A 15,347-nucleotide genomic window follows, 5' to 3' on the forward strand; every position below is an offset into this window, starting at 1 on the left:
CCTCAGCATTGTGACCTCAGCAATAGGACCTCAGCATTGTGACCTCAGCAAGAAGACCTCAGCAATAGGACCTCAGCAATAGGACCTCAGCAACAGGACCTCAGCATTGCGACCTCAGCAATAGGACCTAAGCAATAGGACCTCAACAATAGGACCTCAGCATTGTGACCTCAGCAATAGGACCACAGCAATAAAACCTCAGCAATAGGACCTCAGCATTGTGACCTCTTCATTGTGACCTCAGCAATAGGACCTCAGCAATAGGACCTCAGCAATAGGACCTCAGCATTGTGACCTCAGCAATAGGACCTCAGCATTGTGACCTCAGCAATAGGACGTCAGCAATAGGACCTCAGCAATAGGACCTCAGCAATAGGACCTCAGCAATAGGACCTCAGCATTGTGACCTCAGAAATAGGACCTCAGCAACAGGACCTCAGCATTGTGACCTCAGCATTGTGACCTCAGCAAGAAGACCTCAGCAATAGGACCTCAGCATTGTGACCTCAGCAATAGGACGTCAGCAATAGGACCTCAGCAATAGGACCTCAGCATTGTGACCTCAGCAATAGGACCTCAGCAATAGGACCTCAGCATTGTGACCTCAGAAATAGGACCTCAGCAACAGGACCTCAGCATTGTGACCTCAGCATTGTGACCTAAGCAATAGGACCTCAGCAATAGGACCTCAGCATTGTGACCTCAGCAATAGGACCTCAGCAATAGGACCTCAGCATTGTGACCTCAGCAATAGGACCTCAGCAATAGGACCTCAGCAATAGGACCTCAGCAATAGGATCTCAGCAATAGGACCTCAGCATTGTGACCTCAGCAATAGGACCTCAGCATTGTGACCTCAGCAATAGGACCTCAGCAATAGGACCTCAGCATTGTGACCTCAGCAATAGGACGTCAGCAATAGGACCTCAGCAATAGGACCTCAGCATTGTGACCTCAGCAATAGGACCTCAGCAATAGGACCTCAGCAATAGGAACTAAGCATTGTGACCTCAGCAATAGGACCTCAGCAATAGGACCACAGCAATAGGACCTCAGCATTCTGACCTCAGCATTGTGACCTCAGGAATCGGACCTCTGCAATACGACCTCAGCATTCTGACCTCAGCATTGTGACCTCAGCAATAGGACCTCAGCAATAGGACCTCAGCATTGTGACCTCAGCATTGTGACCTCAGAAATAGGAACTAAGCATTGTGACCTCAGCAATAGGACCTCAGCAATAGGACCACAGCAATAGGACCTCAGCATTCTGACCTCAGCATTGTGACCTCAGGAATCGGACCTCTGCAATACGACCTCAGCATTCTGACCTCAGCATTGTGACCTCAGCAATAGGACCTCAGCAATAGGACCTCAGCAATAGGACCTCAGCATTGTGACCTCAGAAATAGGAACTAAGCATTGTGACCTCAGCAATAGGACCTCAGCAATAGGACCACAGCAATAGGACCTCAGCATTCTGACCTCAGCATTGTGACCTCAGGAATCGGACCTCTGCAATACGACCTCAGCATTCTGACCTCAGCATTGTGACCTCAGCAATAGGACCTCAGCAATAGGACCTCAGGAATAGGGCCTCAGCAATAGGACCTCAGAATTGTGACCTCAGCAATAGGACCTCAGCAATAGGATCTCAGCAATAGGACCTCAGCATTGTGACCTCAGCAATAGGACCTCAGCATTGTGACCTCAGCAAGAAGACCTCAGCAATAGGACCTCAGCAATAGGACCTCAGCAACAGGACCTCAGCATTGCGACCTCAGCAATAGGACCTAAGCAATAGGACCTCAACAATAGGACCTCAGCATTGTGACCTCAGCAATAGGACCACAGCAATAAAACCTCAGCAATAGGACCTCAGCATTGTGACCTCTTCATTGTGACCTCAGCAATAGGACCTCAGCAATAGGACCTCAGCAATAGGACCTCAGCATTGTGACCTCAGCAATAGGACCTCAGCATTGTGACCTCAGCAATAGGACGTCAGCAATAGGACCTCAGCAATAGGACCTCAGCAATAGGACCTCAGCAATAGGACCTCAGCATTGTGACCTCAGAAATAGGACCTCAGCAACAGGACCTCAGCATTGTGACCTCAGCATTGTGACCTCAGCAAGAAGACCTCAGCAATAGGACCTCAGCATTGTGACCTCAGCAATAGGACGTCAGCAATAGGACCTCAGCAATAGGACCTCAGCATTGTGACCTCAGCAATAGGACCTCAGCAATAGGACCTCAGCATTGTGACCTCAGAAATAGGACCTCAGCAACAGGACCTCAGCATTGTGACCTCAGCATTGTGACCTAAGCAATAGGACCTCAGCAATAGGACCTCAGCATTGTGACCTCAGCAATAGGACCTCAGCAATAGGACCTCAGCATTGTGACCTCAGCAAAAGGATCTCAGCGTTGTGACCTCAGCAATAGGACCTCAGCAATAGGATCTCAGCAATAGGACCTCAGCATTGTGACCTCAGCAATAGGACCTCAGCATTGTGACCTCAGCAATAGGACCTCAGCAATAGGACCTCAGCATTGTGACCTCAGCAATAGGACGTCAGCAATAGGACCTCAGCAATAGGACCTCAGCATTGTGACCTCAGCAATAGGACCTCAGCAATAGGACCTCAGCAATAGGAACTAAGCATTGTGACCTCAGCAATAGGACCTCAGCAATAGGACCACAGCAATAGGACCTCAGCATTCTGACCTCAGCATTGTGACCTCAGGAATCGGACCTCTGCAATACGACCTCAGCATTCTGACCTCAGCATTGTGACCTCAGCAATAGGACCTCAGCAATAGGACCTCAGCATTGTGACCTCAGCAATAGGACCTCAGCAATAGGACCTCAGCAATAGGACCTCAGCATTGTGACCTCAGCAACAGGATCTCAGCGTTGTGACCTCAGCAATAGGACCTCAGCAATAGGATCTCAGCAATAGGACCTCAGCATTGTGACCTCAGCAATAGGACCTCAGCATTGTGACCTCAGCAAGAAGACCTCAGCAATAGGACCTCAGCATTGTGACCTCAGCAATAGGACGTCAGCAATAGGACCTCAGCAATAGGACCTCAGCATTGTGACCTCAGCAATAGGACCTCAGCAATAGGACCTCAGCAATAGGACCTCAGCAATAGGATCTCAGCAATAGGACCTCAGCATTGTGACCTCAGCAATAGGACCTCAGCATTGTGACCTCAGCAACAGGACCTCAGCATTGTGACCTCAGCAATAGGACCTAAGCAATAGGACCTCAACAATAGGACCTCAGCATTCTGACCTCAGCATTGTGACCTCAGGAATAGGACCTCAGCAATAGGACCCCAGCATTGTGACCTCAGCAATAGGACCTCAGCAATAGGACCTCAGCAATAGGACCTAAGATATAGGACCTCAGCAATAGGACCTCAGCATTGTGATCTCAGCAATAGGACCTCAGCAATAGGACCTCAGCATTGTGACCTCAGCAATAGGACCTCAGCAATAGGATCTCAGCAATAGGACCTCAGCATTGTGACCTCAGCAATAGGACCTCAGCATTGTGACCTCAGCAAGAAGACCTCAGCAATAGGACCTCAGCAATAGGACCTCAGCAACAGGACCTCAGCATTGCGACCTCAGCAATAGGACCTAAGCAATAGGACCTCAACAATAGGACCTCAGCATTGTGACCTCAGCAATAGGACCACAGCAATAAAACCTCAGCAATAGGACCTCAGCATTGTGACCTCTTCATTGTGACCTCAGCAATAGGACCTCAGCAATAGGACCTCAGCAATAGGACCTCAGCATTGTGACCTCAGCAATAGGACCTCAGCATTGTGACCTCAGCAATAGGACGTCAGTAATAGGACCTCAGCAATAGGACCTCAGCAATAGGACCTCAGCAATAGGACCTCAGCATTGTGACCTCAGAAATAGGACCTCAGCAACAGGACCTCAGCATTGTGACCTCAGCATTGTGACCTCAGCAAGAAGACCTCAGCAATAGGACCTCAGCATTGTGACCTCAGCAATAGGACCTAATCAATAGGACCTCAACAATAGGACCTCAGCATTCTGACCTCAGCATTGTGACCTCAGCAATAGGACCTCAGCAATAGGACCCCAGCATTGTGACCTCAGCAATAGGACCTCAGCAATAGGACCTCAGCAATAGGACCTCAGCATTGTGATCTCAGCAATAGGACCTCAGCAATAGGACCTCAGCATTGTGACCTCAGCAATAGGACCTCAGCAATAGGATCTCAGCAATAGGACCTCAGCATTGTGACCTCAGCAATAGGACCTCAGCATTGTGACCTCAGCAAGAAGACCTCAGCAATAGGACCTCAGCAATAGGACCTCAGCAACAGGACCTCAGCATTGCGACCTCAGCAATAGGACCTAAGCAATAGGACCTCAACAATAGGACCTCAGCATTGTGACCTCAGCAATAGGACCACAGCAATAATACCTCAGCAATAGGACCTCAGCATTGTGACCTCTTCATTGTGACCTCAGCAATAGGACCTCAGCAATAGGACCTCAGCAATAGGACCTCAGCATTGTGACCTCAGCAATAGGACCTCAGCATTGTGACCTCAGCAATAGGACGTCAGCAATAGGACCTCAGCAATAGGACCTCAGCAATAGGACCTCAGCAATAGGACCTCAGCATTGTGACCTCAGAAATAGGACCTCAGCAACAGGACCTCAGCATTGTGACCTCAGCATTGTGACCTCAGCAAGAAGACCTCAGCAATAGGACCTCAGCATTGTGACCTCAGCAATAGGACGTCAGCAATAGGACCTCAGCAATAGGACCTCAGCATTGTGACCTCAGCAATAGGACCTCAGCAATAGGACCTCAGCATTGTGACCTCAGAAATAGGACCTCAGCAACAGGACCTCAGCATTGTGACCTCAGCATTGTGACCTAAGCAATAGGACCTCAGCAATAGGACCTCAGCATTGTGACCTCAGCAATAGGACCTCAGCAATAGGACCTCAGCATTGTGACCTCAGCAACAGGATCTCAGCGTTGTGACCTCAGCAATAGGACCTCAGCAATAGGATCTCAGCAATAGGACCTCAGCATTGTGACCTCAGCAATAGGACCTCAGCATTGTGACCTCAGCAAGAAGACCTCAGCAATAGGACCTCAGCATTGTGACCTCAGCAATAGGACGTCAGCAATAGGACCTCAGCAATAGGACCTCAGCATTGTGACCTCAGCAATAGGACCTCAGCAATAGGACCTCAGCAATAGGAACTAAGCATTGTGACCTCAGCAATAGGACCTCAGCAATAGGACCACAGCAATAGGACCTCAGCATTCTGACCTCAGCATTGTGACCTCAGGAATCGGACCTCTGCAATACGACCTCAGCATTGTGACCTCAGCATTGTGACCTCAGCAATAGGACCTCAGCAATAGGACCTCAGCATTGTGACCTCAGCAATAGGACCTCAGCAATAGGATCTCAGCAATAGGACCTCAGCATTGTGACCTCAGCAAGAGGACCTCAGCATTGTGACCTCAGCAAGAAGACCTCAGCAATAGGACCTCAGCCTTGTGACCTCAGCAATAGGACCTCAGCAATAGGACCTCAGCATTGTGACCTCTTCATTGTGACCTCAGCAATAGGACCACAGCAATAGGACCTCAGCAATAGGACCTCAGCATTGTGACCTCTTCATTGTGACCTCAGCAATAGGACCTCAGCAATAGGACCTCAGCAATAGGACCTCAGCATTGTGACCTCAGCAATAGGACCTCAGCAATAGGACCTCAGCATTGTGACCTCAGAAATAGGACCTCAGCAACAGGACCTCAGCATTGTGACATCAGCATTGTGACCTCAGGAATAGGACCTCAGCAATAGGACCTCAGCATTGTAAATTCAGCATTTTGACCTCAGCATTATGACCTCAGCAATAGGACCTGAACAATAGGACCACAGCATTGAGACCTCAGCATTGTGACGTCAGCAGTGTGACCTCAGCAATAGGACCTCAGCAATACGACACCAGCATTGTGACCTCAGCAATAGGACTTCAGCTATAGAACCTCAGCAATAGGACCTCAGCAATAGGACCTCAGCATTGTGACCTCAACATTGTGACTTCAGCAGTAGGACCTCAGCAATAGGACCTTAGCATTGTGACCTCAGTCATAGGACCTCAGCAATAGGACCTCAGTAATAGGACCTCAGCAGTAGGACCTCAGAATTGTGACCTCAGCCATAGGACCTCAGCAATAGGACCTCAGCAATAGGACCTCAGCAATAGGACCTCAGCAGTAGGACCTCAGCATTGTGACCTCAGCCATAGGACCTCAGCAATAGGACCTCAGCAATAGGACCTCAGCAATAGGACCTCAGCATTGTGACCACAGCAATAGGACCTCAGCAATAGGACCTCAGCATTGTGACCTCAGCTTGTGACCTCAGCAATAGGACCTCAGCAATAGGAATTCAGCAATAGGACCTCAGCATTGAGACCTCAGAAATAGGACCTCAGCAATAGGACCTCAGCAATAGGACCTCAGCAATAAGACCTCAACATTGTGAACTCAGCATTGTAACCTCAGCAAAAGGATCTCGGCAGTAGGACCTCAGCAATAGGACCTCAGCATTGTGACCTCAGCATTAGGACCTCAGGAATAGGACCTCAGCAATAGGACCTCAGCAATAGGACCTCAGCATTGTGACCTCAGCAATAGGACTTCAGCAATAGGACCTCAGTAATAGGACCTCAGGTTTGTGACCTCAGCATTGAGACCTCAGCATTGTGACCTCACCAATAGGACCTCAGCAATAGGACCTCAGCAATAGGACCTCAGCATTGTGACCTCAGCAATAGGACCTCAGCAATAGGACCTCATCATTAGGACCTCAGAAATAGGACCTCAGCATGTGACCTCATCATTGTGACCTCAGCATTGTGACCTCAGCAATAGGACCTCAGCAATAGGACCTCATCATTAGGACCTCAGAAATAGGACCTCAGCATTGTGACCTCATCATTGTGACCTCAGCATTGTGACCTCAGCAATAGGACCTCAGCATTGTGACCTCAGCAATAGGACCTCAGCAATAGGACCTCATCATTAGGACCTCAGAAATAGGACCTCAGCATTGTGACCTCATCATTGTGACCTCAGCATTTTGACCTCAGCAATAGGACCTCAGCAATAGGACCTCATCATTAGGACCTCAGAAATAGGTCCTCAGCATTGTGACCTCATCATTGTGACCTCAGCATTGTGACCTCAGCAATAGGACCTCAGCAATAGGACCTCATCATTAGGACCTCAGAAATAGGACCTCAGCATTGTGACCTCAGCAATAGGACCTCAGCATTGTGACCTCATCATTGTGACCTCAGCAATAGGACCACAGCATTGTGACCTCAGCATTGTGACCTCAGCATTGTGACCACAGCAATAGGACCTCAGCAATAGAACCTCAGCAATAGGACCTCAGCAATAGGACCTCAGAAATAGGACCTCAGCAATAGGACCTCAGTAAGAGGACCTCAGCATTGTAACCTCAGCAATAGGACCTCAGCAATACGACCTCAGCAATAGGACCTCAGCATTGTGACCTCAGCATTGTGACGTCAGCATTGTGACCTCAGCATTGTGACCTCAGCAATAGGACCTCAGCAATAGGACCTCAGCATTGTGACCTCAGCATTGTGACCTCAGCAATAGGACCTCAGTATTGTGACCTCAGCAATAGAACCTTAGCAATAGGACCTCAGCATTGTGACCTCAGCAATAGTACCTCAGCATTGTGACGTCAGCATTGTGACCTCAGCAAGAGGACCTCAGCAATAGGACCTCAGCATTGTGACCTCAGCATTGTGACGTCAGCATTGTGACCTCAGCAATAGGACCTCAGCAATAGGACCTCAGCAACACAGCCTCAGCATTGTGACCTCAGCAATAGGACGTCAGCAATAGAACCTCAGCAATAGGACCTCAGCATTGTGACCTCAGCAATAGGACCTCAGCATTGTGACCTCAGCAAGAAGACCTCAGCAATAGGACCTCAGCATTGTGACCTCAGCAATAGGACGTCAGCAATAGGACCTCAGCAATAGGACCTCAGCATTGTGACCTCAGCAATAGGACCTCAGCAATAGGACCTCAGCAATAGGAACTAAGCATTGTGACCTCAGCAATAGGACCTCAGCAATAGGACCACAGCAATAGGACCTCAGCATTCTGACCTCAGCATTGTGACCTCAGGAATCGGACCTCTGCAATACGACCTCAGCATTCTGACCTCAGCATTGTGACCTCAGCAATAGGACCTCAGCAATAGGACCTCAGCATTGTGACCTCAGCAATAGGACCTCAGCAATAGGATCTCAGCAATAGGACCTCAGCATTGTGACCTCAGCAATAGGACCTCAGCATTGTGACCTCAGCAAGAAGACCTCAGCAATAGGACCTCAGCCTTGTGACCTCAGCAATAGGACCTCAGCAACAGGACCTCAGCATTGTGACCTCAGCAATAGGACCTCAGCAATAGAACCTCAGCAATAGGACCTCAGCATTTTGACCTCAGCATTGTGACCTCAGCAATAGGACCTCAGCAATAGGACCTCAGCAATAGGACCGCAGCATTGTGACCTCAGCATTGTGACCTCAGCATTGTGACCTCAGTAATAGGACCTCAGAAATAGGACCTCAGCATTGTGACCTCAGCAATAGGACCTCAGCATTGTGACCTAATCAATAGGACCTCAGCATTGTGAACTCAGCATTGTAACCTCAGCAATAGGACCTAAGCAATAGGTCCTCAGCAATAGGACCTCAGCATTGTGACCTCAGCAATACGGCCTCAGCAATAGGACCTCGTAATTGTGACCTCAGCCTTGGGACCTCAGCCTTGGGACCTCAGCATTGTGACCTCAGCATTGTGACCTCAGCAATAGGACCTCAGCAATAGGACCTCAGCATTGTGACCTCTGCATTGTGACCTCAGCAATAGGACCTCAGCAATAGGACCTCAGCAATAGGACCTGAGGTATAGGACCTCAGCATTGTGACCTCAGCAATAGGACCTCAGCAATAGGACCTCAGCATTGTGACCTCAGCAATAGGACCTCAGCAATAGGACTTCAGCAATGGGACCTCAGCATTGTGACCTCAGCAATAGGACCTCAGCAATAGGACCTCAGCATTGTGACCTCAGCAATAGGACCTCAGCAATAGGACCTCAGCAATAGGACATCAGCAATAGCACCTCTGCAATAGGACCTTGGCAATAGGACCTAAGCATTTTGACCTCAGCAATAGGACCTCAGCAATAGGACCTCAGCAATACGACATCAGCAATAGGACCTCAGCAATAGGACCTCAGCATTGTGACCTCAGCAATAGGACCTCAGCATTGTGACCTCAGCATTGTGACCTCAGCAATAGGACCTCAGCATTGTGACCTCAGGAATAGGACCTCAGCATTGTGACCTCAGCATTGTGACCTCAGCAATAGGACCTCAGCATTGTGACCTCAGCAATAGGACCTAAGCAATAGGACCTAAGCAATAGGACCTCAGCATTGTGACGTCCGCAATAAGACCTCAGCAATAGGACCTCAGCAATAGGACCTCAGAATTGTGACCTCACCATTGTGACCTCAGCAATAGGACCCCAGCATTGTGACCTCAGCATTAGGAACTCAGCAATAGGACCTCAGCAAGAGGACCTAAGCAATAAGACCTCAGTAATAGGACCTCAGCATTGTGACCTCAGCAATAGGACCTCAGCAATAGGACCTCAGGAAAAGAACCTCAGAATTGTGACCTCTGAATTGTGACCTCTGAATTGTGACCTCAGCAATAGGACCTCAGCAATAGGACCTCAGCAATAGGACCTTATCATTCTGACCTCAGAAATAAGACCTCAGCAATAGGACCTCAGCAATAGGACCTCAGCATTGTGACCTCAGCAATAGGACCTCAGCAATAGGACCTCAGCAACAGGACCTCAGCATTGTGACCTCAGAATTGTGACCTCAGGAATAGGACCTCAGCAATATGACCTCAGCATTCTGACCTCAGCATTGTGACCTCAGGAATAGGACCTCAGCAATAGGACCCCAGCATTGTGACCTCAGCAATAGGACCTCAGCAATAGGATCTCAGCAATAGGACCTAAGCAATAGGACCTCAGCAATAGGACCTCAGCATTGTGACCTCAGCAATAGGACCTCAGCAATAGGACCTCAGCATTGTGACCTCAGCAATTGGACCTCAGCAATAGGATCTCAGCAATAGGACCTCAGCATTGTGACCTCAGCAATAGGACCTCAGCATTGTGACCTCAGCAAGAAGACCTCAGCAATAGGACCTCAGCATTGTGACCTCAGCAATAGGACCTCAGCAATAAGACCTCAGCAATAGGACCTCAGCATTGTGACCTCAGCAATAGGACCTCAGCAATAGGACCTCAGCAATAGGACCTAAGCATTGTGACCTCAGCAATAGGACCTCAGCAATAGGACCTCAGCAACAGGACCTCAGCATTCTGACCTCAGCATTGTGACCTCAGGAATAGGACCTCAGCAATATGACCTAAGCATTCTGACCTCAGCATTGTGACCTCAGGAATAAGACCTCAGCAATAGGACCCCAGCATTGTGACCTCAGCAATAGGACCTCAGCAATAGGACCTCAGCAATAGGACCTAAGCAATAGGACCTCAGCAATAGGACCTCAGCATTGTGACCTCTGCAATAGGACCTCAGCAATAGGATCTCAGCAATAGGACCTCAGCATTGTGACCTCAGCAATAGGACCTCAGCATTGTGATCTCAGTGTGTTGGGTCTGTCTGAGCTGGAGTCACCTTTTCCCTGCAGCAGCCCGCACAGTGCTGTGCTCTGCACTCGTAGCTGGAACAGCACTGATATCACTCCAGTGTTGTGTCTATTGCTGCGTAGTGCTGGCACAGCATCAGGACTCCTAAGCCCCCAAGAGCCAGCAGGCTGGGGGTGGGCAAGTGATGGGGAGGGGACATTGCCGGGGCAGCTGACCTAAACCAACCAAAGGGATATTCCATAACACCTGATGTCACACTCAGCAATAAAAGGGGGGGCTCTCGTGGGGGAGGGGGCTGTTCCTCCTGAACAACCACTACGCGTTTGAGGCCCTGCTTCCCAGGACGTGGCCGAACTCCGCTCGCTGATGGGAAGTAGAGAATAATTTTTTTCTCTCTCTCTGTGCTTCCGCGCGGACTGATTGTTTCTTTTGTATCTGTTTTTCCTTCCCATTCCCTTTCCCTTTAATTAAACCTTTCTCATCTCAAACCTCGAGTTCTCTGTGTTGTATTTTCTCCCCCTCCTTCTGAGGAGAGGGGGAGTGAGAGAGCGGTTGTGGTGGAGCTTGGCTGCCCACCTGAGTAAAACCACCACAGTCCTTTTTGGCGCCCAACGTGGGGCTCGAGGGTTGAGATAACAATAGCATTGATTGAAGTATTTACAACTAACATATCGATAGTCATAATGTTCGGTTTTCTGGCAATACTTTTCTGTGTGGATATGTTGTATGTAGCCTACTCTCTGTTTTCTTTTTTCCTTTACATCCGATCGGAGAAAGTGTTGAAGTCTGTGCTTGTTTTCTTTATCGTGTCGTGCTGTAACATACTGGCCTTCAGTTTTGTTTGGTATTCAGGCCCGGCATGGTTATCCTCCTGGTCTCCTGGAGATTATCTTATTGAAAATATTAAGAATTACAGCGCCTTCTTTTTTGCCCCTAGCAGTCAATCAGTGAATAATATCGGGTGTGGTGCCTTCTACTTTTCTCCCTGTGGGCTAATTACAGCAGCCTTTCAGTATCTTGGATACCCTTGGTCAGATATTATCCTCCTATTACTAGGTCTTGTGTTTGTCTTCTTCCCCAAGGTAAAGCAATTTATTAAGAATATTATCCAAGGACCTGTCCCCAGACAAAATTGTGGGTGGCAAGGTGTGTGGGGGGATTTGGGCAGGTACCTATCACGGTTTTCTCCTCCAATGGTTCTAAATTTCACCCCTGAACAAGTACAAAATCCAAGACAACTGGTACAATGTTTGAAAGACGTATGCCCTGACCCTGGCAATACTAGAGAACTCCACCAGATTGCTGCACTCTGCTGGGGTCTGGCTTACGCCTATCAAATGTCAATTAACATTGCCCAGCACCCTCAAGGGAATAGGGAGGTTCTTGAATTTGATGATGAGACAGCACAAACTGTGACCACCCTAGAGGACCGACCATCTATGGTATCAGTCGCCCCTGTAGTAAAGACGAAACAGTGGAAACGGAGATCAGGTCGTTTAGTACGGGAAGAAGCTCCTCCTACAGATGAGGGAGAAGAAGAAAAGGCAAGCAGCTCTAAAGCAGCGTTATCATGGCAACATCACAAAGGAGAGACTGAAATCATAGATGAATCAGAAACTACTCGGTCTCTATCCTTGAGTGAGCTGCGAGAACTACGAAAAGACTTCAGTCGCCATCCAGGTGAGCACATCCTCACCTGGCTGCTTCGATGCTGGGATAGTGGGGCCAATACCCAACAGCTAGAAGGCAATGAAGCCAAGCAGCTGGGATCCCTTTCCAGAGAACGGCTCATTGATAGAGTAATTGGAAGAGAGGCACAAGTTATCAGCCTCTGGAGGCGAATCCTAACAGCTGTGAAAGAAAGGTATCCCCATAAAGAGGATATTGTCTACCAAGTAAACAAATGGACCACTATGGATCAGGGCCTCCAGCAGCTGCGGGAATTAGCTGTGCTGGAGATGATTTATAGTGATTTAAATAATGCCCAGACACCTACAGACCCCGATGAAGTTCAATGCACAACATCCATGTGGCGGAAGTTTGTACGGGCGGCACCCCTAACACATGCCAGCACACTGGCAGTAATGGGTTGGGATGAGGGGATGGGGCCAACTGTGGACACCGTGTCCAATCAACTTCATAAATATGAAGAAAATCTCTCTGCCCCAGTACGGGGCTGCATTTCAGCTGTGGAGAAACTGTCCCAACGGCTAGATGAACACATAGCTTCGTCCTCACCTAAACAAAAAAATCTTTCGGCCATCAAGTGCCAGCAGTCCCCGGCTCAAACAAGGGAGAATCCAGGACGCACACCGCGAGGTACCTTGTGGTTTTATTTACGTGACCATGGGGAAGATATGAGGAAGTGGGATGGTGAACCGACCTCGGCCCTAGCTGCTCGGGTACGTGAGCTACGGAAAGATACAGCAGCAACAAAGAGGGCCCCTAAGAGGATTGCTGCTCCAGTTTCTGTTGAACAGTCCCCCAGAGGCAGTAGAAGGAATAGTATTACTCCTGACCCTGACGAAGAGACTTCTGCTTCACATTTGGAAGAATTAATTGATAGATACGCCGACCAAGACTAGTGGGGCCCTGCCTCTGGCCAGGTAGAGGAGAGGGACAACCGGATTTACTGGACTGTGTGGATTCGATGGCCTGGCACACCGGAACCGCAAAAATATAAAGCTTTAGTGGACACAGGCGCACAGTGTACCCTAATGCCATCAGGCCACCAAGGGGCAGAACCCATCTCTATCTCTGGAGTGACGGGGGGATCCCAAGAGCTAACCATATTGGAAGCTGAAGTGAGTCTAACTGGGAAGGAGTGGCAAAAGCACCCCATCGTGACTGGCCCAGAGGCTCCGTGCATCCTCGGCATAGACTACCTCAGGAAAGGATACTTCAAGGATCCAAAAGGGTACCGGTGGGCTTTTGGCATAGCTTCCTTGAGCACAGAGAAGATTAAGCAGCTGTCTACCCTGCCTGGTCTCTCACAAGACCCTTCTGCTGTAGGACTGCTGAGGATTGAGGAACAGCAAGTGCCAATTGCGACTACAACTGTGCACCGGCGGCAATATCGCACCAACCGAGACTCCCTGATTCCTATCCATGAGTTAGTTCACCATCTGGAGAGCCAAGGAGTGATCAGCAAGACTCATTCACCTTTTAACAGTCCTATATGGCCAGTGCGAAAGTCCAATGGCGAGTGGAGGCTAACAGTGGACTATCGGGGCCTGAATGAAGTCACACCACCACTAAGTGCAGCAGTGCCAGACATGCTAGAACTCCAATACGAACTAGAGTCAAAGGCAGCCAAGTGGTATGCTACAATCGATATTGCTAATGCATTTTTCTCTATCCCTCTAGCAGCAGCATGCAGGCCACAATTTGCTTTCACTTGGAGGGGCATTCAGTATACTTGGAATCGACTGCCCCAGGGGTGGAAACACAGCCCTACCATTTGCCATGGACTGATCCAGACGACACTGGAACAGGGGAACGCTCCTGAACACCTGCAGTACATCGATGATATCATTGTATGGGGTAATACAGCAGAAGAAGTTTTTGAGAAAGGGAAGAAAATAATTCAAATTCTCTTGAAAGCTGGCTTTGCCATTAAACAGAATAAGGTCAAAGGACCTGCACAGGAAATCCAGTTCTTGGGGGTAAAATGGCAGGATGGACGTCGCCACATTCCAACGGATGTGATCAACAAAATAACAGTTATGTCTCCGCCAACTAGCAAAAAAGAAACACAAGCTTTCCTAGGTCTTGTGGGATTTTGGAGAATGCATGTGCCCGGTTATAGTCAGCTTGTGAGTCCTCTATATCGAGTAACTCGGAAGAGGAACTCGTTTGAGTGGGGCCCTGAGCAACAACAGGCCTTTGAACAACTCAAACAAGAAATAGCTCGTGCAGTAGCCCTTGGGCCTGTCCGTACTGGACCAGCTGTGCAAAACATACTGTACACTGCAGCTGGGGAGCATGGGCTCACCTGGAGCCTCTGGCAGAAGACCCCAGGAGAAACTCGAGGCCGACCTTTGGGGTTCTGGAGCCGGGGCTATCGAGGATCAGAAGCCAATTACACCCCAACTGAAAAGGAAATATTAACAGCATATGAGGGGATTCGAGCCGCTTCAGAAGTTGTTGGTACAGAAGCACAACTTCTCTTGGCCCCACGGCTACCTGTGTTACATTGGATGTTCAAAGAGAAAATCCCCACTACACATCATGCAACCGATGCTACATGGAGTAAATGGGTAGCGTTAATTACACAGCGGGCTCGAATGGGAAAACCCAGCCGCCCAGGAATCCTGGAAGAGATTATGGACTGGCCAGAGGGCAGGGATTTCGGAGCACCAACAGAAGAAGTAACTCATCCTGAAGAGGCACCACCATACAATGAGTTGCCAGAAGACAGAAAGCAGTATGCGTTGTTTACTGACGGATCCTGCCGTGTGGTAGGGAGCCATCGGAAGTGGAAAGCTGCTGTGTGGAGTCCCACAC

The sequence above is a fragment of the Anas platyrhynchos genome, chromosome 3, assembly GCF_047663525.1.
Source record: "Anas platyrhynchos isolate ZD024472 breed Pekin duck chromosome 3, IASCAAS_PekinDuck_T2T, whole genome shotgun sequence".
NCBI classification, from domain to species: Eukaryota; Metazoa; Chordata; class Aves; order Anseriformes; family Anatidae; genus Anas; species Anas platyrhynchos.